Here is a 24520-nt window from a genome sequence, read left to right on the forward strand (position 1 = left end):
CATTTTCCACATGTTTACTTTACATCAGCACAATTTTGGAACCAAAATTTTTATTTGTTAGTAAGATATAAGGGTTAAAAGTTGACCAGCGATCTCTCATTTTTGCAACACCATTTTATTTTTACGGACCACATCACATTTGAAGCCACTTTGAGGGGTCTATATGATAGAAAATACCCAAAAGTGACACCATTCTAAAAACTGCACCCCTTAAGGTGCTTAAAACCACATTCAAGGAGTTTATTAACCCTTCAGGTGCGTCACAGGAATTTTTTGAATATTTAAAAAAAATTAACATTTAACTTTTTTTCACAAAAAAAATTACATCAGGTTCAATTTTTTTTATTTTACCAAGTGTAACAGGAGAAATTGGACTGCAAAAATTATTGTGCAATTTGTCCTGAGCACGCTGATACCTGATATGTGGGGGGGAACCACTGTTTCGGCGCATGGCAGAGCTCAGAAGGGAAGGAGCGCCGTTTGACTTTTTCAATGCAAAATTGGCTGGAATTCTGATCGGACGCCATGTCGCGTTTGGAGAGCCCCTGATGTACCTAAACAGTGAAAACCCCCCACAAGTGACCCCATTTTTGAAACTAGACCCCCTAAGGAACTTATCTAGATATGTGGTGAGAACTTTGAACCCACAAGGGCTTCACAGAAGTTTATAATGTACAGCGGTACAATTAAAAAATCATATTTTTTCCACAAAATGATCTTTTCACCCCCAATTTTTATTTTCCCAAGAGTAACAGGACCCTAAAAGTTATTGTGCAATTTGTCCTGAGTACGCTGATACCCCATATGTGGGTGTAAATGACTATTTGGACACATGGCAGAGCTCAGAAGGCAAGCAGCGCCATTTGACTTTTTTGGCTGGAATTGAGATCAGACACCATGTCGCGTTTGGAAAGCCCCTGATGTACCAAAACAGTGGAAACCCCCCACAAATGACCCCATTTTGGAAACTAGACCCCCCAAGGAACTTATCTAGATGTGTGGTGAGAACTTTGAACCCCCAAGTGCTTCACAGAAGTTTATAACGCCCAGGCGTGAAAATAACAAAAAAATTTTTTTCCACAAAAATGATATTTTTGCCCCAAAATTTTTATTTTTCTAAGGGCATCAGGAGAAATAGGACCCCAAAAGTTGTTTTGCAAATTGTCCTGAGTAGACTGATACCCCATATGAGGGGGTAAAACACTGTTTGGGTGCATTGCAGAGCTTGGAAGGGAAGGAGCACCATTTGACTTTTTCAACGCAGAATTGGCTGGAATTGAGATCAGATGCCATGTTGTGTTTGGAGAGCACCTGATGTGCGCAAATAGTGGAAACCCCCAATTCTAACCCTAACCCTAGCCCTAACCCTAGCTCTAACCCTAACCCTAACCCTAGCCCTAACCCTAGCCCTAACCCTAATGGGAAAATGGAAATAAATACATTTTTTTAATTTTATTATTTTTCCCTAACTAAGGGGGTGATAACGGGGGGTTTGATTTACTATTTATGGCGGTTTTTATGTTTGACAGCTGTCGCACGCTAAAAGACGCTTTTTATTGTAAAAATAGTTTTTGCATCACCACATATTGAGAGCTATAATTTTTCCATATTTTGACCCACCAAGTCATATGAGGTCTTATTTTTTGCGGGACGAGTTGACGCTTTTATTGGTATCATGTTCGGGCATGTGACATTTTTTGATCGCTTTTTATTTCGTTTTTTGGGACGCAGAATTTACAAAAACCAGCGTTTCATGAATTTCTTTTGGGTGGTGCGTTTACGCCGTTCCGGGTGCGGTAAAATTTATAAGGCGGTTTTATTCTTCAGGTCAGTACGGTTACAGCGATACCTCATTTAGGTCGTTTTTTTATGTTTTGGCGCTTTTATGCAATGAAAACAATTTTATATAAAAAATAATTATTTTTGCATCACTTTATTCTGCGAGCTATAACTTTTTTATTTTTTCGCTGATGATGCTGTATGGAGGCTCGTTTTTTGCGGGACAAGATGACGTTTTCAGCGGTACCATGGATATTTATATGCGTCTTTTTGATCGCACGTTATTGCACTTTTTGTTCGGCGGTATGATAATAAATCATTATTTTTTGCTTCGTTTTTTATTTTTATTTTTTAAGGGGTTCGCTTAAGGGGTTAACTATTAGGACAGTTTTATAGGGCGGGTCGTTACGGGCGCGGCGATACCAAATATGTGTACTTTTATTGTTTTTTTTTTTTTTATTTCCAAAAAATGAATTTATTGGGGAATATTTGTTTTTTTTTTAATTTATTTGGCGATTTTTTTTAAAATTATTTTTACACTTTTTTTTTTTTTTTTTTTACTTTATTACAATGTCCCAGGGGGGACATCACTGTCCTGTGACAGATCGCTGATCTGTCACATCACAGATCACTGTGACAGATCAGCGATCTGTCACAGGCACTGCACAGGCTTCCTCATGCCTGCACTTTGCAGGCACTGAGGAAGCCAGCTTCCTGCAGGCCCCCGGAGGTCCCCGTCGCCATATTGGATCCGGGGACCTGCAGCAAAGGAGTCCCCTGCAGCAGCGCTGCACATTGCGCTGCTGTGGGGGGCTCAGGGAAGCATGGAGGGAGCCCCCTCCCTGCCGATGCTTCCCTTTAACCCCCGGTACACCGCGATCGTGTTTGATCGCGGTGTGCAAGGGGTTAACGTGTCGGGGGCGGTCCGTGACCGCCCCTGACACATTGTGCCGGGTGTCAGCTATGATAATTAGCTGACACTCGGCCGCGATCAGCGGCGCTCACCACGTGGGCGCCGCTGATCACGATGACGTAATATTCCGTCCATGGTAATTAGGTCCATGGTCACATGGACGGAATATTACATCATTTGTAGGTAATGGTTAATTAGCCTGTTAGGGTTATGGCTTTTTCACTATCATCATTCGGAAAGACACATTTTCCAGCTTTATGAAAAACCCAGCCTCCTCTAATCTTATGCCAAAAACAGCAGCCATGGGTTCTTCTAAGCAGCTCTCTAGCACTCTGAAAAAGAAAATGGTGGAGGCCCACAAAGCAAGGAGAAGGCTATAAGAAGATAGCAAAGTGTTTTCAAGTTGCCCTTTCCTCAGTTCGAAATGTAATTAAGAAATGGCAGATAACAGGAACATGGAGGTCAAAATAAGGTCTGGAAGACCAAGCAAAATTTCAGTGAGAGCTGCTCGTAGGATTGCTACAGAGGCAAATCAGAATCCCCGCTTGATTGAAAAAGACCTTCAGAAAGATTTAGCTGACTCTGTGTCATGATCCAGGTTGGATCTGACAGATTGCAAGTAACCTTTTTTTTTCCTTTGGCTGTGTGCCAAAGGTGGTTTTGACCCCGGTGGCCATTAGGGTCATTGCACTGTGGTGATTTCAGTTGTAGTTTTCCCCCCGGTGGCCATTAGGGTCATTGCACTTTGGTAACTTTAGTTTGTGTACGTGATTATGTAACAGGTGTGATTGCTTTATAAAAGAATGTCAGGTGTGTCAATCACTGTTGGTAATAAGTTCCTCATTTGCAAGCAAGCCTGGGTAAAGAATGGAGCTGAAGGAGAGTCACGGGCAGCCCAGTCAGAGTGCTGGAGTAGCAGCTATGGTGTCTGCAAGGAGGGCTGGCATGGATTGGTGGAGTGTCAGCTATGGTGTCTGCAAGGAGGGCTGGCATTGCTTGGTGGATTGGCAGCTATGGTGTAGAGCTGCACTCATGATGCTGGACTCGGTTGTTGAAAGCTGGACTCAAAATGTTGGACTCTTTGGCAGAAAAGCTGGACTCATTTGCTGGACTCTGTTTATGGACAGCTGCACGCAGGTGGTGGACTCCGTTTGCTCCAAGGCTGCACTATGGTGCTGAGAAGAGTCCAGGACAACTCAGTCAGAGTCCTGGAGTGGCAGCTATGGTTTCAGCGAGGAGTTCGTGTAAAGCATGGTGGAGAGGCAGCTATTGGTGCAAGTGAAGATTTCTTGCAAAGCTTGGTGGAGTGGCAGTTATGGTGTAGAGCTACACTCAGATGCTGGACTCTGTGGCTGGACAGCTGCACTCAGATGCTGGACTCCGTTGCTGGACAGTGCACCCAGATGTTGGACACGGTGGAGGAAAAGATGCACGCAGGTGGTGGGCTCTGTTGCTGGGAGCGTAAGCAACAGAGCAAAGCTAAGTGGTGTTCCCCTGTTTTGTCACTTTTCCTTATGTGTGTTTAGTGCAGTGGTGGGATTAGTTTCCGCACCGACCAATTCCCTAGTGAGGGTTTAGGTGCAGGGCAAGTCAGGGTTTTTATGTTCCTGATCGGCGCCCGGTGCGGAACCGGCCTAGGGAGCGTTAGGAGTGTAGAGACAATGACTCAGGGGCATGCAGTAGGTCTCCACTTCCCCGTTCCCTATTGCAGGGCCACCATTGTTATTGTTACCCCGGTTTCCCTATCCCCTTTGGCTGGCTGTATTAGTTACCGGCCTGCGGGCCGCGTCACACTGGACAATTACACGTGCCGTGTCCTGTTGTATCAGTTACCGGCCTGCTGGCCGTGTCACACAGGACGGGGCACGTGAGTTGTGGTATATTGTTCTACTGTTCAAAGTCTCCTGCATAAATATGGCTTTCATAGAATAATCATCAGAAGGAAACATCTCCTGCATCCTCATTATAAAATTTAGCATCAGAAGAGTGCAAAAAAAAATCTAAACAAGCTTGATGCATTTTGGAAAGAAGTCATGTGGACCGATGAATTCAAAATATAACTCTGGCGACAAAGCTCAAAGGAATGTGTGAAGAAAAAAAGGGCACAGAATTTTGAGAAAAGAGCATCTCGCCAACCATTAAGCACAGGGGTGGATTAATCATGCCTAGGGGTTGTGTTGCAGCCAATTGAAATGGTCACATTTCACAGGTAAAGGGTAGAATAGATTCAATGAAATTTCAACAAATTCTTAATGTAAACATAACACCATCTGTAAAAAAGCTGAAGTTGAAAAGTATGGCTTCTACAAATGGATAATGATCCTAAACACAGGTCAAAATCCATAATAGAGTACCTCAAAAGGCACAAGCTGAATGTTTTACAATGGCCCTCACGGTCCTCTGATCTAAGCATTATTGAAAATCTATAGCTAGACCTCAAAATAGCAGTGCATGCAAGATGACCCAGGAATCTCAGAACTGTAAGCAAATATATTGTAAGATGTCTGCATAGATGTAGTTTTCTGTGCATAATCCAAATGCAGCACCTAAGTTTACTGCAATGAATAAGACCAGAATTGAAGCAGAAGGGAACTGTAGGTAACTAAATACATTGTCACAGTAAACAACGTTTCTGTTTGTTTTCACTCTTACCCCTATAGTCCTCCAGTTTCTACTAATCCCCATAATCCCTACACCTAGTAAGTAACTGGTCATCTTTCCCTCCATCCTGCTCGCCTATCTCAGAACTGTTCCTCAATATAAAATCCTGTCTCCAACCACAGACAACCACCCCATGCCATCTCCTGATCCCACCTAGTAACAGTTTCTCTGATTCTCCTCACTGCCGGTTATATCTCTCATTATCCTGGTCCTCTTCACCACATACCCACAGTCACTTCCACCCCCATCCATGATCTATCAAAAATTTCCGCAACCTTTAAAACCTCATACTCATCCTCCCAGCCCCCACTTCTCCAGTCCCTCTGAAAGGAGCTCTATGGAACGATTGCTCTGTCTGCAACAATCTTTCATACATCCATGATCTTTTCATTACTAACAAACTTTCCTTCCTTTGCATCACTGAAACCTGGCTCATCCCTCTAACACAACCTTTCCAGCTGCACTTTCTTATGGGGGACTCCTTCTTTCTCACACATCCTGACCCAGCCACATACAAGGTTGGTTTTCTCCTGTCAGATAACTGCTCCTTCTTCCAAATTCCACTGACACCCTCCGATACTCTCCCTTTTTTTGTGGTGTACTCTGTGTGCGTATCTACTCTCCCTTCGACCTCCAACTGACTGTCAATAACCACCCCCCAGGGCCAGCCACTACCTTTTTTGACCACTTCACCATCTGGCTACTTCATTTCCTTTCCGCTAACATCCCCACTGTCATCGTCAATGACTTCAACACCCCCATTGATATTTCCCACTCACCTGTCTCTAAGCTTCTAACTTTCGATTCCTCCTTTGGTCCCGCTCAATGGTCCTCTGCAGCCACTCACAAAGATGGCCAAACACTGGACCTCATCTTCACCCGCCTCTGTTCCCTATCTAACCTCTCTAACTCATCTGTCCCTCTGTCTGACCACAACCTACCCACATTAAAAATCCAAAGGAAAAAGATGCAGCACTCTTCAACTCCATTAAAAAACCATAGTCATTTATTGAATTAGTTGAACAAGGTTAACATCGGGCTAGGTACATGAACACATGCAGTGAAAAAAGCAGGACTACAGCTGTTTCGCATTATCCACGCTTCAATCTGTTGAAGCGTGGTTAACGCGAAACAGCTGTAGTCCTGCTTTTTTCACTGCATGTGTTCATGTACCTAGACCAATGTTAACCTTGTCCAACTAATTCAATAAAGGACTATGGTTTTTTAATGGAGTTGAAGAGTGCTGCATCTTTTTCCTTTGGATTTTTGATTTGCTACTACATGTGGTTTCGTGCAAGCACCAGATCAACCAGTTTGAAAATCACCCAGGTGTCCAGAACTCAGACGTCTAAACCTACACCAGTGAGTAGACTATTCTTGGTGCCGTTCTTCTATTTTCTTCATGTGTGCTGAACCTACCCACATTCTCTTCCCTCTCCTCTTCAGGAGCACAATCCTCACTCCACAAACTTGCACACCCTTGCAGAAATCTAACACCTTGATTTCCACTTTCTGAGTCCTTTTCCCTGTTGCAAATTTCCTTACACAATACAGATGCTGATGCCGCTTTCCATAACACCGCAACAGCTACAGCTCTCAAATTGGTCACCCTCTCACACATACTGTACCAAAGTTCACACAATCAACAGGCAACCCTGGCACATCAGTCTGACTAAACAACTGAGGCAGATTTCAAGGGTTACTGAGTGGAGATAGAAAAGATCTCACTCCAACGAGCACTTCATCTCATTAAAACAGTCCCTCGCCACTTTCAAGTCCACACTCACTGAAGCAAAACAAACCTACTTCTCATTTCTCATATCCTCCCTGTCACATAACCCTAAACAGCTATTCAACACTTTCAATTCTCTCCTCCATCCCCCAGCACCTCCTCCCTCTCCTCTCATCTCAGCTGAAGACTTTGCCTCGTTCTTCAAGCAGAAGATTGATTACATCAGAGAAGGCTTTGACCTATGGTCCTCACAGCCCCTCCTCATAATTACTCAGCCCTCCTCCTCCTCCAAAACCAGCTTCTCCACCATTACAGATCAACTTTCCTCTCTACTCTCGAGATCACATCTTACCATCTGTGCACTTGACCAGATCCCATCCCACCTAATTCTAAACCTCACCATAGTCTAAATCCCAACCCTAACTCATCTCTTCAATCTATCACTAACAACTAGTGTCTTCCCCTCATGCTTCAAACATGCCTTTATCACTCCCATCCTCAATAAGCCCTCCTGTTATGATTGAGTCACCGTAGGAGGCAAAAACAGAAATGCTAGCTAAGTCCAGAAAACCAGAGAGCTTGGCAGCTATCGGATTGCAGACCCCTGATCCTATCCACAACAACTAACAGTAGTCGTGGGGGGTTCCTACGATGCCCTAGACCCCTCGATCACAGCCGGAGAATTAAATAGGCCTAAAGAAAGAAAGGGGAAATCTAAACTGCCCCAGAGCAGACCCCAAAGCAATAGGCAGCCCCCAACATATAATGACGGTGAAGCAAGATGAAAACACTAACACAGACAGAAAGATAGACTGAGCAAAGATGGGGCCCAAGCTAACTAGATAGGAAAGGACAGGAAGGCTGCTGTCTGCAATCCGTGAAAAACCCTATGAAAATAAGAGCCAACAGACTGACAGTGAAAAAGGCCCTGAAGACGCTAGGCTTCAAAAAAGCTATGTCAGTACTCAGGAATATTCTGAAGACAGAGCAACCGGCAAAAGGAGATTCAGCTCACCCCAGCAGGGAATGGCATAATCCAGAAAAGCAAGGAAAACAAAAACAAAAGACAAATGCTAACAGGCAAAGCAGAAAACTTAGCTTTAGAGGAGCAGGAATCAGACTGGTGTCCTAGAAGTTCACAGAGAAATCACCCGCAGGGCAGAAGGGCGTCGGCAACCTTATATCCAGTCTGTGACTCCACTCAGCCAGTCATCCTCATTAGGCTCAGGTGCCGGATAATCAGGCTCATTACCTTCCTTTACCAGAATAGGGAGTTCACCAGACCTCAGTGACGAAGGGGAAAATGAACTCACAACACCCTCCCTTGACCCATCATCTGAGTCTAGCTATCTGTATCACCTCTCCCCTATGCCTCAAAACTACTGGAACAACACGTACATCTTGAATTGTCCTTCCACCTCTCCTCCTGCTCCCTCTTTGAGCACTCAAAATCTGGCTTAGGATTACATCATTCCACTGAAACTGCCATTACTAAAGTCACCAATAACCTACTTACCAAATCCAAGCAACACTACTCTGTCCTCCTCTTCCTCGACCTGTCCTCTGCCTTTGACAGAGAGGACAATTGCCATTTCTAATGGCATCTGTTGTGAGTTCATTTTCCCCTCGTCACTGAGGTCTGGTGAACTCCCTATTCTGGTAAAGGAAGGTAATGAGCCTGATTATCAGGCACCTGAGCCTAATGAGGATGACTGTCTGAGTGGAGTCACTGACTGGATATAAGGCTGCCGATGCCCTTCTGTCCTGCGGGTGATTTCTTTGTGGACTTCTAGGACACCAGTCTGATTCCTGCTCCTCTAAAGCTAAGTTTTCTGCTTTGCCTGTTAGCATTTGTCTTTTGTTTTTGTTTTCCTTGCTTTTCTGGATTCTGCCATTCCCTGCTGGGATGAGCTGAATCTCCTTTTTTTCCCGGTTGCTCTGTCTTCAGAATATTCCTGAGTACTGACATAGCTTTTTTGAAGCCTAGCGTCTTCAGGGCCTTTTTCACTGTCAGTCTGTTGGCTCTTATTTTTCATAGGGTTTTTCATGGATTGCAGACAGCAGCCTTCCTGTCCTTTCCTATCTAGTTAGCTTGGGCCCTGTCTTTGCTCAGTCTATCTTTCTGTCTGTGTTAGTGTTTTCATCTTGCTTCACCGTCATTATATGTTGGGGGCTGCCTATTGCTTTGGGGTCTGCTCTGGGGCAGTTTAGATTTCCCCTTTCTTTCTTTAGGCCTATTTAATTCTCCGGCTGTGATCGAGGGGTCTAGGGCATCATAGGAACCCCCCACGGCTACTGTTAGTTGTTGTGATAGGATCAGGGGTCTGCAATCCGATAGCTGCCAACCTCTCTGGTTTTCAGGACTTAGCTAGCATTTCTGTTTTTGCCTCCTATGGTGACTCAATCATAACAGGCATCATAGACTTAGACCTATCTTAGATCTCTTCATACCTAACAGATCAAACTTTCAGCATCTGCCACTCACACACCACCTCCTCATCTCGCCCACTATCTGTCGGTGTTTCCCAAGGTTCAGTTCTTGGACCCCTATTCTTCTCTAGCTACACCTTCGGCCTGGGACAGCTCATAGAGCCCCGGCTTTCATTATTATCTCTATGCTGATGACTCACAAATCTACATCTCTGGACCCGATATCACCTCCTTACTAACTGGAATCCCACAATGTCTGTCCGCTATCTCATCTTTCTTCTCTGCTAGATTTCTAAAATTTAACATGGACAAAATGGAATTCATCATCTTTCCCCCATCTCACTCAACCCTCCCAAAACACCTATCCAAATTCAAAGGTTGCTCAGTCTCCAGTCACGCAAGCTCGGCGCATGCGCAGGATTCCGGGGTCTTATCTGATGCTGATGGGAGGAGGTAAGTGTTACAATGAAAACAAAAGGCAGGGATTTCTTCCAGGCACTGCACGCCTTGGAGCCTGGAAGAAATCATTAACATGAAGAAAGAATGTACGTAACATTTCTCAGCAACAAGACCATTAACCCCTTCAGGAGCTTTTTTCAATTTTGCGTTTTCGTTTTTTGCTCCCCTTCTTCCCAGAGCCATACATTTTTTATTTTTCTGTCAATGTGGCCATGTGAGGGCTTGTCTTTTGTGGGATAGTTGTACTTTTGAACAACACCATTGGTTTAACCATGTTATGCACTAGAAAACGGGAAAAAAATTCCAAGTGCGATGAAATTGCAAAAAAGTGCAATCCCACACTTGTTTTTTGTTTGCATTTTTTACTAGGTTCACTAAATGCTAAAACTAACCTGGCATTATGATTCTCCAGCTCATTATGAGTTCATAGACACCAAACAAGTATAGGTTCTTTTTTTATCTAAGTGGTGAAAAAAAAATCCAAACTTTATTAAAAAAAAAGATTGTGCCATTTTCCGATAGCAGTGGCGTCTCCAATTTTTGTGAACTCAAGTTGGGTGAGGGCTTATTTTTTGCTCGCCATTTTGGTGCAGATACGTTCTTTTGATCACCTGTTATTACATTTTAATGCAATGTCGCGACGACCAAAAAACGTAATTCTGGCGTATTGACTTTTTTCTCCCTACGCTATTTAGCGATCAGGTTAATCCTTTTTTTTACTGATAGATCGGGCAATTATGAACAAGGCGATACCAAATATGTGTATGTTTGATTTTTTTTTTATTGATTTATTTTGAATCGAAAGGGGGGTGATTTGAACTTTTATTTTTTTTATATATTTTTAAAAACTTTTTTTTTTTTAACTTTTGGCATGTTTCAATAAACTCCATGGGAGACTAGAAGCTGCCACAACCCGATCGGCTCTGCTACATACAGGTGATGATCACATCGCCTCTATGTAGTAGAATTATTCACTTGCTATGAACACCGACCACCGGTTGGCGCTCACAGTAAGCCGGCAGTGACAACCATAGAGGTCTCCAGGGGGCCTCTGGTTGTCATGTCTACGAACCGGTGACCTGTGATCACATGACAGGGGTCACCGGTGTGCAGATTTCCGGCCCGATTGCCGGAAGCACGAGTTAAATGCCGCTTTTAGCGTTTGACAGCGGCATTTAATGGGTTAATAGCCGTGCGTGGATCGCTATTCTGGGCACATGTCAGCTATTCAAAACAGCTGACATGTCCTGGGAAAGATGTGGGCTCACAGTCAGAGCCCACATCAAAGGGAGGCAGTCCAATGTCAGCGTACTATTACGCCTGACGTTGGAAAGGGGTTAATATGAAGCATACAGGTAGGAATATTGTAACATTTCTATTACCTGTATACCCATATTAATAGATCATACATGTCACTGGTAGGGGGGAACAGATTCCCTTTAATATGTAAAATATGAAAAAATATATATTTTTGTCAATAAAATAGAAAGGAAATATGTTATTTTTAACTAGGCCTTTTCGAGATCATATCATCTTTAACGTGCTTAACTGTTCACATTAACAGTAATTTTGACCAGGGATGCCCAAACTTTTACTTGTGACTGTATGTACCCAAGAATCTGCTGTGATGTATATGCCCCCAGTGACTCCTTTGTTGTATATTCCCCAGTGACTCCTGTGATGTATATGTTCCAGCTTCTCCTGTGATGTATATACCCCAACATTTCCTATGATATATATGAACCAAACCAATGTCTCCTGTGATGCATATGTCTCAGGGTCTCCTCTGATGTATATGCCCCAGCATATTGTATGTGATGTATATGCTCAAGTCCTAGTGTCTCCTATGTAATATATATGCTCTAGCCTGAGCGTCTCCTATGTGGTGTATATGCTGCAGCCCCAGCGTATTTTATGTAATGTATATTTTCCAGTGCCAGCTTCTCTTGTTTAATATATATGCTCTGGTATCTCCTACGTGATGTATGTGCTAGAGCCCCAGTGGCTCCTATGTGATGTATATACAGTACTATGTGTCTCCTATGTAATGTACACTGATGAGCAAAAGGATAACAATGTTTTGAACTTTTGACTTTCAGGCTTCATATCTCACCATCCACTTATGCTTCAAAAGTCAGACTACCATCAGATTATAGAAAATCATCTTGGCTATTTCATACATAAATTTGACTTGCAACTATTTTGCATGTGATTATTTATGCAGATTATTGTCATGTCATTGCATTGTTACTGTTTTAATCCTAAAAATCTAAATTTTTATTGTTATTATTTTGTAAATCCACCTTTGGCTTTCAACACAGTCTGAATCCTTCTGAGCATGCTCTAGATCAGATTCAAATGTCACACAGTGCTTGCATGAATGCCTGTGATCTCACTATTGTGACGTATACGAGCCACCTCCACTGCTGTGCTTTTCGTGCCAAAGCTTATAGACCTTGTGATGAACCGACTTGTTGACTCTGATATTTTCCCTGGACACCAACTTCTTGGCTTTTGAATGAATGGATGGACTTGATTTCGTATTCTTCCAACTGTCATGGCACTAACATGATGCTGTTCGGTAATTTTCTTGGCCAAGAGACCGCTATCGATGACCTGGATGATGCTGTTTCTCATTTCTTTGGAAATTTTGTTCATGGCTGCTCCTCGATTCAGACCAGTGACCTTTCACTTAGGACTCAGCCTAATAACACACTGAGCTATTAAGGAATGTGAGAACAAGTTGTATAGAGGAAGAAATCCACCACCAGGAGCAAAACAGTAACAATGCAGTGACATGACAAAAATCTGCATAACTAAACACATGCAAAATAGTTGCAAGTCAAATTTATATATGAGATATCCAAGATGATTGTCTATAAAATGTTAGCAGTCTCATGATCAAAGCAGTAGTGGATGGTGAGATAAGGAGCCTGAAAGCCAAAAGTTTGAAACATGGTTTTTTGCTTGTCAGTGTATAAAGAGCAGTCTCAGTGTCTCCTGTTAGGATTGGGTCACCGAGGGGGAAAGCAAGACCAAGCTAAGCCACAGAAAACCAGAGAGGTTGGTAACTAAGCGGATTGCAGACCCCTGATCCTATCCACACAACTAGCAGTATCCATGGAGCGTACCTACGATGATTCTAGACGCCTCGACACAGCCGGAGAACTAAATAAGCCTAAAGCAAGAAAGGGGAAATCTAAACTGTCCCAGAGCAGATCCCAAAGGAATAGATAGCCCCCAAACATATATTGTTGGTGAGACAAGATGAAAACACAAACGCAGGTAGAAAAATAGGCTGAGCAAACAATGGGGCCCAAACTAACTAGACAGGACAGGAAAGGAAAGACACTGTCTGCAATAATGCAAAAAACCCTGCAAAAAATGCCCAACACGTCTGATAGAAAATACACTGAAGTCACTAGACTTCGCCCACTATATCAGCACTCAACAAACTGGCACAAACAGTAACATAAGGATGGAAATTCAGCACAGCCCCAGCAGGGGCTGGCTGACCACACAAAACTGAAATAGACAAAACCAAATCAAATGTGAACAATAGCAAAAAAACACTTAGCTTGAGCATGCAGGGACTGAGCTGGAAACTAAGACCTCAGGAGGCAGGAAAAAATCACCAGCAGGGATAGAGGGAGTTGGCTGTCTTAAATCCAATCAGAAACTCCAGATGTCCAATCGTCCTCCTCAGTATCAGGTGGCAGACCTCTGTTAATTAGATCAGCTCCATTACCTCCTGTAACCACCAGAGGGAGCCTGGAAAGAGAACTCGCGACTAGAGTTGAGCGAAATGGGTCGAAAAAATTCAAAAGTCGCCGACTTTTGGCAAAGTCTGGTTTCATGAAACGAAACCCGACCCTAGGATGAGGACGGCCACGAGGTCGGCGACTTACGCGCCAAAGTCGCGTTTCAAAAGTTTGTTTTGCACTCTTTTTCAGCCAATCAGGATCCACGGACACTGTGGGCAACGTGATGACATAGGCACGGGTCACCACCATCTTTCAGAAGGGCATGCAAGTGATTGGCTTGCTTTGGTGGGCGTCACAGGGGGTATAAAAGGGCGTGCACGCCGACCGCCATCTTACTTCTGCCGATCTTAGCATAGGGAGAGGTTGCTGCTGATTCTGTAGGGAGAGCGTTAGGCAGGGAAAAAGACAGAAAAACTGCTTCTGCTGCTAGCGATTTGGCCTGCACAACACACCAGTCACTGTGTGTGCAGTGCAAGGGGAGGCTATATAGTGGTGTATCAGTGGTGTTGGTTGTTGGGCTGCCTTCTAAGGCTTCCTGACAGGCTGGCATTGCTGTTTACCCACTGCTCCGCAAACTGCTTTTTTAAAAGCAATCCAATCTCCCTTATCCTCTAGTCACTTTGGTCACAGCTGCGCCATCGAGCCTGTCACATAGCGCTCAGATATTCATTGGGCCTCAAACTGCTTTTTTAAAAGCAAGCCCAATTTTTTTTTTTTGTCCTGCTGAGAAGAAAAAAAAACTGCTTCTGCTGCTGATAGCAATTTGGCCTGCACAACACACCAGTCACTGTGTGTGCAGTGCAAGGGGAGGCTATATTGTGGTGTATCAGTAGTGTTGGTTGTTGGGCTGCCTTTTAAGGCTTCCTGACAGGCTGGCATTGCTGTTTACCCACTGCTCCGCAAACTGCTTTTTTAAAAGCAATCCAATCTCCCTTATCCTCTAGTCACTTTGGTCACAGCTGTGCCATCGAGCCTGTCACATAGCGCTCAGATATTCATTGGGCCTCACACAATCCAAAAGTGTCCAGTGTCCAAAAGTGTGTGCAGAGATTCAAAATCTCCCTTATCCTCTAGTCACTTAGGTCACAGCTGTGCCATCGAGCCTGTCACATAGCGCTCAGATATTCATTGGGCCTCACACAATCCAAAAGTGTCCAGTGTCCAAAAGTGTGTGCAGAGATTCAAAATCTCACTTATCCTCTAGTCACTTAGGTCACAGCTGTGCCATCGAGCCTGTCACATAGCGCTCAGATATTCATTGGGCCTCACACAATCCAAAAGTGTCCAGTGTCCAAAAGTGTGTGCAGAGATTCAAAATCTCACTTATCCTCTAGTCACTTAGGTCACAGCTGTGCCATCGAGCCTGTCACATAGCGCTCAGATATCAGTGGGCCTCACACAATCCAAAAGTGTCCAGTGTCCAAAAGTGTGTGCAGAGATTCAAAATCTCACTTATCCTCTAGTCACTTAGGTCACAGCTGTGCCATCGAGCCTGTCACATAGCGCTCAGATATCAGTGGGCCTCACACAATCCAAAAGTGTCCAGTGTCCAAAAGTGTGTGCAGAGATTCAAAATCTCACTTATCCTCTAGTCACTTAGGTCACAGCTGTGCCATCGAGCCTGTCACATAGCGCTCAGATATCAGTGGGCCTCACACAATCCAAAAGTGTCCAGTGTCCAAAAGTGTGTGCAGAGATTCAAAATCTCACTTATCCTCTAGTCACTTAGGTCACAGCTGTGCCATCGAGCCTGTCACATAGCGCTCAGATATCAGTGGGCCTCAAACAATCCAAAAGTGTCCAGTGTCCAAAAGTGTGTGCAGAGATTCAAAATCTCACTTATCCTCTAGTCACTTAGGTCACAGCTGTGCCATCGAGCCTGTCACATAGCGCTCAGATATCAGTGGGCCTCACACAATCCAAAAGTGTCCAGTGTCCAAAAGTGTGTGCAGAGATTCAAAATCTCACTTATCCTCTAGTCACTTAGGTCACAGCTGTGCCATCGAGCCTGTCACATAGCGCTCAGATATCAGTGGGCCTCACACAATCCAAAAGTGTCCAGTGTCCAAAAGTGTGTGCAGAGATTCAAAATCTCACTTATCCTCTAGTCACTTAGGTCACAGCTGTGCCATCGAGCCTGTCACATAGCGCTCAGATATTCATTGGGCCTCACACAATCCAAAAGTGTCCAGTGTCCAAAAGTGTGTGCAGAGATTCAAAATCTCACTTATCCTCTAGTCACTTAGGTCACAGCTGTGCCATCGAGCCTGTCTCATAGTGCTCAGATATTCATTGGGCCTCGCACAATCCAAAAGTGTCCAGTGTCCAAAAGTGTGTGCAGAGATTCAAAATCTCCCTTATCCTCTAGTCACTTAGGTCACAGCTGTGCCATCGAGCCTGTCACATAGCGCTCAGATATTCATTGGGCCTCACACAATCCAAAAGTGTCCAGTGTCCAAAAGTGTGTGCAGAAATTCAAAATTTCCCCTGTCCTATAGACACCTTGTACCTTGTTTTACATACTATATAGTTTGTTGGATTTTGTCTACATTTCTACCAAAAATGAGGAAGGCTGGTGGAAGAGGCCGTGGAATTGGGCGGGGGTTGGCAGCTGGTAATGATGGTGTTGGTGGTGGATCTGATGGTAGTGGCAAGAGCAAAATAGGACCGAATGCAGGAGGTGTTGAGCCTGCGTCATCGTCTGGCTACATAAGGCCTCGAACGCTTAGTTTTCTAGGAGTTGGCAAACCGCTTTTAAAGCCAGAGCATCAGGAAAAAGTTTTGTCTTACATTGCTGACTCAGCCTCTAGCTCTATCGCCTCCTCTTCTTCAGTTGTAAAAAGTAAAAGCACTGAGTCGTCATTGGAGGCTCATGTTCATGAACCACACCTTTCCTTGTGTCCTTCACCCCAACCAAGATTGAAGGATGACGCAGGCCATACTACTGATTACTCCATGGAGCTGTTTTCACATACCATGCCTGGATTATCAAGTGAAATGGTGAATTACCCAGGCCAAGATGAATCTGACATGGAGTGCACTGATGCACAGCCGCTGATGGATGATTCTGCTGGTACATTCACTCAGAGCACTACATTGTCCTCGCAGTGTACAGAGCCAGATTCTGACCCTGATGAGACTCAGGTGCCCCTTCCCGCACACTATACCACCATACACGGTGACACAGAGGAAGGTGCACATGACATAGAAGAGGAGGTGATGGATGACCCAGTTGTTGACCCAGATTGGCATCCATTGGGGGAAGAGGGTGCTGCTTCCAATAGCTCAGATGAGGAGCATCCACAGCAGACATCGACATCGCAACAGCTGTTATCTGGCAGGCCCGGAGCACTCCAAAGACAGGTTCCAAACATCAAAAGAGTTGCTGGACAGCTTGTCCAGAGGGTCAAAAGATCACAGCGTGCTAGGCCGCAAAATGTCTGCCAAAGTAGGAAGAGTGCAGTGTGGCACTTTTTTGAACAAAATCCTCATGATCAGGCCAAGGTTATCTGTAAGAAGTGCGCAAAGACCTTTAGCCGAGGGAAAAATCTGAAAAATTTGAATACCAGTTGCATGCTTAGACATTTAACCAGCATGCACTTGCAAGCGTGGACACAACACCAAACCTCAAGTGCCACATGTGCAACTGATCACAACGAAGGTAGTCAGCAATGCTACATTGTTTCCCCCACTGTAAGCCCACCGGTTAGCACAGCAGCAAATGTTGAGGTGTCGTTGCAAGGCCACAGCAGTCAGGGAATCCCACTGTTATATCAACGAAAGACTGATTCTAGGCCATCAGAAAGAACACCAACTCCATCACCATCATCAACCCTCTCTCAGTCCGCCCTGTCCACCGCTACTTCCACCATATGCAGCTCTCAAGTCCAGCTCACCCTCCCAGACACTATGAGTAGGTCAAGAAAGTACTCAGTCTCTCATCCGCGTACACTGGGTTTGAACGCCCACATTGCCAAACTAATCTCGTTTGAGATGATGCCCTTTCGGTTGGTGGAAAGCACAGCTTTCCGCGAACTCATGGCCTATGCAGTACCACGCTATGACCTACCCAGTCGCCACTTCTTCTCTCGCAAAGCCATCCCAGCCCTCCACCATCATGTGAAAGACCGCATTGTCCATGCACTCAAGCAGTCAGTGAGCGGAAAGGTGCACCTCACTACTGATGCATGGTCCAGTCGGCATGGCCAGGGCCGTTACGTGTCCATCACTGCGCACTGGGTTAATGTGGTGGATGCAGGGTCCACAGGGGACAGCGGTGGTGGGACAGTGCTGCCTAGCCCACGGTATAGGAAACAGTTGGCTGTAGGCGTTCCACCCTCCTCCTCCTCCTCCTCCTCCAGAAGCGAAAGCTCGTCCACAGAGCGCAGTCGTACGAGCACTCCATCTGCAGCTGCCACTGTTGCACACGATGTGTCCCCCTATCGAGCAGCTAGTGGAAAGCGTCAGCAGGCTGTGTTGCAGATGATGTGTTTGGGCGACAGACATACCGCCGAGGTGCTGGCCGAGTACTTGAAGCGACAAACTGAGTCATGGCTGGGCAGTGTACATCTTGAGGCAGGCAAGGTAGATAGTGATAACGGCCGTAATTTTGTGGCAGCCAAAGCCCTTTCAAAACTCAGCCACATACCTTGCTTGGCTCACACCTTGAACCTGGTGGTGCAGTGCTTCCTCAAAAATTATCCGGAGTTAACAGCCCTGCTCCAGAAGGTGCAAAGACTGTGCGCGCACATCAGCCGGTCGCCTGTACACTCCGTTCGTATGCAGAAGCTGCAGCGATTGCTCCACCTTCCCAACCACCGCCTCATTATCGACATTGCAACAAGGTGGAACTCCACCCTGCACATGGTGGAGCGGCTGTGCGAGCAGAGGCAGGCCATAATGCATTTGTGGGAGGATACACGGCCAGGCACTTTGAGAGCAGACATGGAGTTGACAGGTGTGCAGTGGTCGAAGCTGAAAGACCTCTGTAAAGTCCTTCAGTGTTTTGAGGAATGCACACGGCTGGTAAGCGCAGACGACGCCATCCTAAGCATGAGCATCCCACTTATGCGTCTGCTCATGCAAACTTTGACGCACCTTAAGGAGCAGGCGTCTGCAGCCAATGTTGATGAGGAGGAAGAGGAGGAGGGAATCCTTGATGACATTCAGCCATTGTCTGCTCAGGGACCTCTCCTGGACGAGGTGGAGGAAGAAGAGGAGGAGGAGGATGATGATGGGGATGATTACTTAGGGGAGGAGGATGCATCTCGTGGGGCAAGTGAAAATGTTGGCGTGGCAAGGTCTGGTACAGGGTTTGTGCGTGACTGGAGGGATGTGGATTTGCCAGAAAGTGCTCCTCCAACCAGCACTCGCAGTGCATCATTGACACCGGGAACATTGGCCCACATGTCAGATTATGCCTTGCGGATCCTAAAAAGGGACCCCCGCATTGCCAAAATGATGAACGATGACGACTACTGGTTGGCCAGCATCCTGGATCCACGCTATAAAGGCAAATTACAAAACATCATGCCACAGGAGAACCTTGACCTAATATTGGCTAATAAACAAGCAACTCTGGTAAATCGGTTGCTTGAGGCATTCCCCGCACACAGCAGCGGTGATGGTTCTCACACGAGCCGTACGGGCCGGGGGCAGCTTGGCAGAGGTGTTCGTGGTGCACACAGCAGAAGTGGCGTTGGAGACAGGGGTTTCATGACAATGTTGTGGACTGATTTTTCAAATACCGCTCACACAACTGGTAATACTGCATCGATGGAAAGTGACAGGAGACAGCAGTTGTCAACCATGGTTACAAACTACTTTTCCTCCCATATCGATGTTCTCCCACACAGGTCATTCCCCTTTGACTATTGGGCCGCTAAACTGGACACCTGGCCTGAATTGGCCCAATATGCCTTACAGGAGCTCGCTTGCCCAGCTGCAAGTGTGCTATCGGAAAGAGTCTTTAGTGCAGCTGGATCAATCCTGACAGAAAAAAGGACCCGTCTGTCAACCCAAAATGTGGATGATCTAACCTTCATTAAAATGAACCATGCATGGGTTTCCAAGGATTTTGTCCCACCTTCCCCTGATGACACATAGGGTGACAGAAAAATGGCTTGCTTTGGTCCACCTCTTCCTGGGACTTGACCTATTTCGCCTTTTGCATCAGCTGAATGTCCAACATCAACATATGCCACTTTCTAAAACTCCCTAACTGTGCTGCCTCCCCCCCCATGGCCGGGGTCACCACCTAGCGCACGACACCGTGCGAGTGCCGTTGCCCTGGACAGGTGGGTAGGCCGATTCTTGGGCGCGGGCACTGGCACAGGGTCCCTCATAGTGCAATCAAGTGTCTCTGACGGTGGTGGTGCACACCCGCCGTCAGACACACCGCTGTACTATGAGGGGCCCAGTGCCAGTACCGACGCCCACGAGTGGGCCCCCCTTGCTTGGGCAGGGCCCCAGCATTTGCAATCTTTACCTCTCCCTGCTCCTCCGCTGTGTAATCTGGGCCGTCAAATCCATACTGTGCCTGACACCGTCTGAGCCTGCCTCCTGAGACATATATTTTGAATGTGTACGCTATCCATACATGTTATCCGGGGATACGGTACCCTTTCTAACCTTTGTGCAATCACATGCAATCCATACTGGGCCTAACACCGTCTGAGCCTGCCTCCTGAGACATATATTTTGAATGTGTACGCTATCCATACATGTTATCTGGGGATACGGTACCCTTTCTAACCTTTGTGCAATCACGTGTAATCCATACTGGGCCTGAGAACGGCTGGCGAGCTGTTAAGCAAGCTACAGCACCTGTGGTTTGCACACGTAAGTTTTTCATTTTTTCAGGAATGACGGTTAGGCCTAATTCCGGAACTGCAGTTGACCTGCACTTACTGGGAAATCATTGTTCGCGGGTAATAATTGTAATCAGTGATCCCCATCACTAACGTTGTTCAGCGGTTTATCTGCACCTGTAAGCGACAAACGCTGGCCTTTTCAGTGTAGCGCACATGCAGCCACGGACATGTAAGGGCATGACACACCAGTTATTGGCCAATCTCATGTTCCAGAGCCTCACGTGTCCCTCTAGTAAGCAGGACTCGGACCGCGGGGCATGACGGAGTCTCGTTCGTTAACGGAATTAAGCTTGCAATGTGTGCATCTGTTCTGTAGCTGGCATGGTTGAGGTTTCCCAGGTGGAGTCGAATTTAACCGTAGGCTCCACTCCTGGTGGTGCCCTTCTGGACATTCCTTTAAGGTTCAGCTTTGCAGCCATACTGCCCACGTAAAACAAACAATTTGCCTTCATGAACGCTGTTTGGAGGGTCATGACTCGTGGGAATAACGCCGCCCAATCAATTAACCTGCTAGAGAGATCCTTCGTTGCTCCCAAGCATGACATCACACTCCCTAGGAGGAAGGTAATGCCACTGTGGCGACCGTACTCCTGGGGGCAACACAAGTGCACTGATGCCCAGCCACTGCTCGATGAATCTGCTGGTACATTGACCCAGACCACTACATTCCCCTCGCACGCTACACGGCCTGAATCTGACCCTGATGAAACTCAGGTTACCCTTCCCATATACAGTTCCATCTTACACGGTGACAAAGAGGAAGCTGCAGATGAAAGTGCAGGTTCGTCCCACCCGCCATCAGACACACCACCGTACTATCAGGGGCCCTGTGCCAGTGCCGTCGCCAACGAGTGGGCCCCCCCTGCTTGCTCAGGATCACAGCACTTGCAAGGTTGAAATACTGTGCAGTGAGATGGAAGATGGGGACGACGAGGAGTCCAGACTAGTACAGGGATTCCCTAGCGAGGAGACTTATTTAATTGTTTTCAATGTTGGGACAGCAATTTTTGGTGAGCACGTTACTCTGGAGAATGATAGATGGGTCCCACCATACACTGGAACATTCCAAAGGTGGACATCAGACACTGGAGCAGCATTTACAGGGCCCATTATACACTAGAGCATTAGAAATGGGGCCCATTATGTTTGGAGCATTATTTGGGCCCATAAGACAGTGGAGCTTCATCCATGGGGACAAACATATACTGTAGCATTATGTGGAGCTCATCATATACTGTTTCAAACATTATATGGGACCAATGATTCTGTATGGAGAAATAGATGGGCCTCGTCATGAGATGTAAAAAGTGAAGTATTTTTCATTGTACTATACCGCTATTTCTCTGCCGTATCGGAGCATGATGAGTTTTGGTATGTGTTAAAGGGGCGCTCTTTCGCCCAGGGCACATGAAAACCTGGAGCCAGCCCCCCCCCCCACAACTTTAGCCAAATAACCTCCATTTTTCAGTGCGTAACTTGTATTATGAAGTTAATTAAGGTTGACAAGCTTAAGTAAGAAGAATTGATGCTTTTGGCATTCAAATGGGCACTGTAGGTGTGTTTCCTGTCCTCTCACTGCCGACTTTTATTCCCCATTGACTTACATTGGGTTTCGTGTTTCGGGACGACCCCGACTTTTCCCTATAATCGGACGATCTTGCTCGACCCGACTTTTGGAAAAGTCGGGTTTCACGAAACGAAACGCGACCCTAAAAAACCAAAAGTCGCTCAACTCTACTCGCGACCCCTCTGTCACTATAACCAGCTCCACTACCTTCACTAGTAACCAGAGGTAGGCCAGAAAGTGAATTCACAACAGTCTCCTATGTGATGTATACTGCAGACACCCCATTGCTTGAGTTCTAGTAATGTTACAAGAGCGGTGGGGAATTTCCCACTGTAAGGCCTGTTTCATATCTCCGTCGTCGGCAGTCAGTTGAAATCCGCCAAAGGATGAGAGCAACTGATCCTTGACGGACGGATGGCAGCGGAATTGTTGAAGGAAGGATCCGCGGGAGAAGCGACGTGGCATAATTTAAAGCGACCGTGAGTTGGATTGAGAGCGGTCGGCCGGGAGGTGGATTGAGAAATTCCAGTAGTTGGAGCGAGATCGCGGAGCGAGATCGGGAGTTTGAGCAAGATCGCGCGGACGGGAGGTGGAGCGAGATCAGGAGGTGGAGTGAGATCGGGAGGTGGAGCAAGATCGCGCGGACGTGACGCGGGAATGTGAGGTGGGGAGGGAGAGAGAGAGATTTTAGCAGCTCCCGGAATGGCATTTATGGGTTAATGCTCAAAATAGCGGACCGTCAAAGCAAAAAAACGTTGCAGGGTCCGTCTCATCCGCCTGGGAGCTGCTAAAATCTTGGCGGATCTATAAAAAACAGGTGGGACAGACGACTGTCAGTCAAGATCCGCCAATAATGTAAGTCTATGGGGGAAAAAACAGGTCCGCCCCTTTTTTGGCTGATATGTTTTTTAAAAAACTTGGCGGATTTTGACTGACGGAAAAATACAGAAGTGTGAAACAGGCCTAAGAAGACCTGCAGTGTAAGGCCTCTTTCACACATCAGTTTTTTGCCATCAGTCACAATCTGTTTAAGTGTGAAAAAAACGGATCCTGTGAAGATTGCAAAAAACTGATGCACCAGATCCGTTTTTTTGACGGATCCGTTGAAGTTGGAGTTTGAGGAATTTAAAGGAACAGGATTTTGGAGAGAGAGAATTATTTTTGTGCCAGGATGGAAAATCAGCCACAGGGGTTAAAATAAAGGAAGAGAAATTCCTCCGGGCATGCTCAGTTTTAAAAGACGGAATCCGTCGCTGGATTCCGTCTTTTGCCGAACAGTGACGGATCCTGCGCCCATAGGCTTCCATTATTGCCAACGACGGATGGCGCTGAATCCGTCGCTGTCCGACTTTTTGACGTGCACAAAAAATGTTACTTTGTCCGTTGTCTCCGGCCGACGGACAAAGATTTTCCAACAGATGAAACGTGTGGCTATCCGCCACAATCCATCTAATGCAAGTCTATGGCCGGGGTCACACTAACCGACGCAAAATACGGTCCGTAGTTTACAGGTGTAGTACGGATGAATGACCCCTAAATAGTGCTCCGTATGTCATCCGTAAGCAAGGTGTGGTCGCGTATTTTACGCATGTCTTCATCTGTATGTAATCCGTATGGCATCCGTATTTAATCCGTATGGTGAGATTTTCTCGCAGCCTTGCAAAATGGACATAATGGAGCCCTATGACAGGTTTTCTAACACAAGCGAAAGAATAGATATAGACACATAGAATACATTTATATATATATATATATACACACATGTCATTGAGAAACATATATATATATATTTATATATATACTTATATTTCACAGAGTTCTTCATAGCAGAATAGCTGCTACTTCAATTGCCGGCTTTTGTCAAATCATTCCCCAAGCCGACATGAAATGACACATGGTTTACATACAGTAAACCATTTCATTTCATGTTTTGTTTTGTATGTCTTTCATTAGTAATTAGATGAGGGTTGATGTGTAAAATTTGGGAGGTGTAGGTGTTAATTTAAGGGGTTAATTCGTTGTAAAAAAATGTGTGGGCTCCTGTGGTAATTTGTCAATGCAGGAGCCCACACATTTTTTTTACAACGAATTAACCCCTTAAATTAACACCTACACCTCCCAAATTTTAAACATCAACCCTCATCTAATTACTAATGAAAGACATACAAAACAAAACATGAAATTAAAAGGTTTACTGTATGTAAACCATGTGTCATTTCATGTCGGGTTGCGGAATGATTTGACAAAAGCCGGCAATTGAATTAGCGGCTATTCTGCTATGAAGAACTCTGGGAAATATAAATATATATATATATGTCTCAATGACATGTGTGTATATATATA

General features: G+C 45.6%; 1 protein-coding gene across 1 annotated transcript in view; it reads left to right on the forward strand.

The window, feature by feature from the left end:
• The window catches only part of GFRA3 (GDNF family receptor alpha 3), a 199240-nt gene that overhangs the window by 76504 nt on the left and 98216 nt on the right, over positions 1-24520 (forward strand). The window lies entirely within an intron of this gene.

Source organism: Dendrobates tinctorius, unplaced genomic scaffold (assembly GCF_039654945.1).
Source record: "Dendrobates tinctorius isolate UK_male_01 unplaced genomic scaffold, ASM3965494v1 ptg000241l, whole genome shotgun sequence".
Taxonomy (NCBI): Eukaryota; Metazoa; Chordata; class Amphibia; order Anura; family Dendrobatidae; genus Dendrobates; species Dendrobates tinctorius.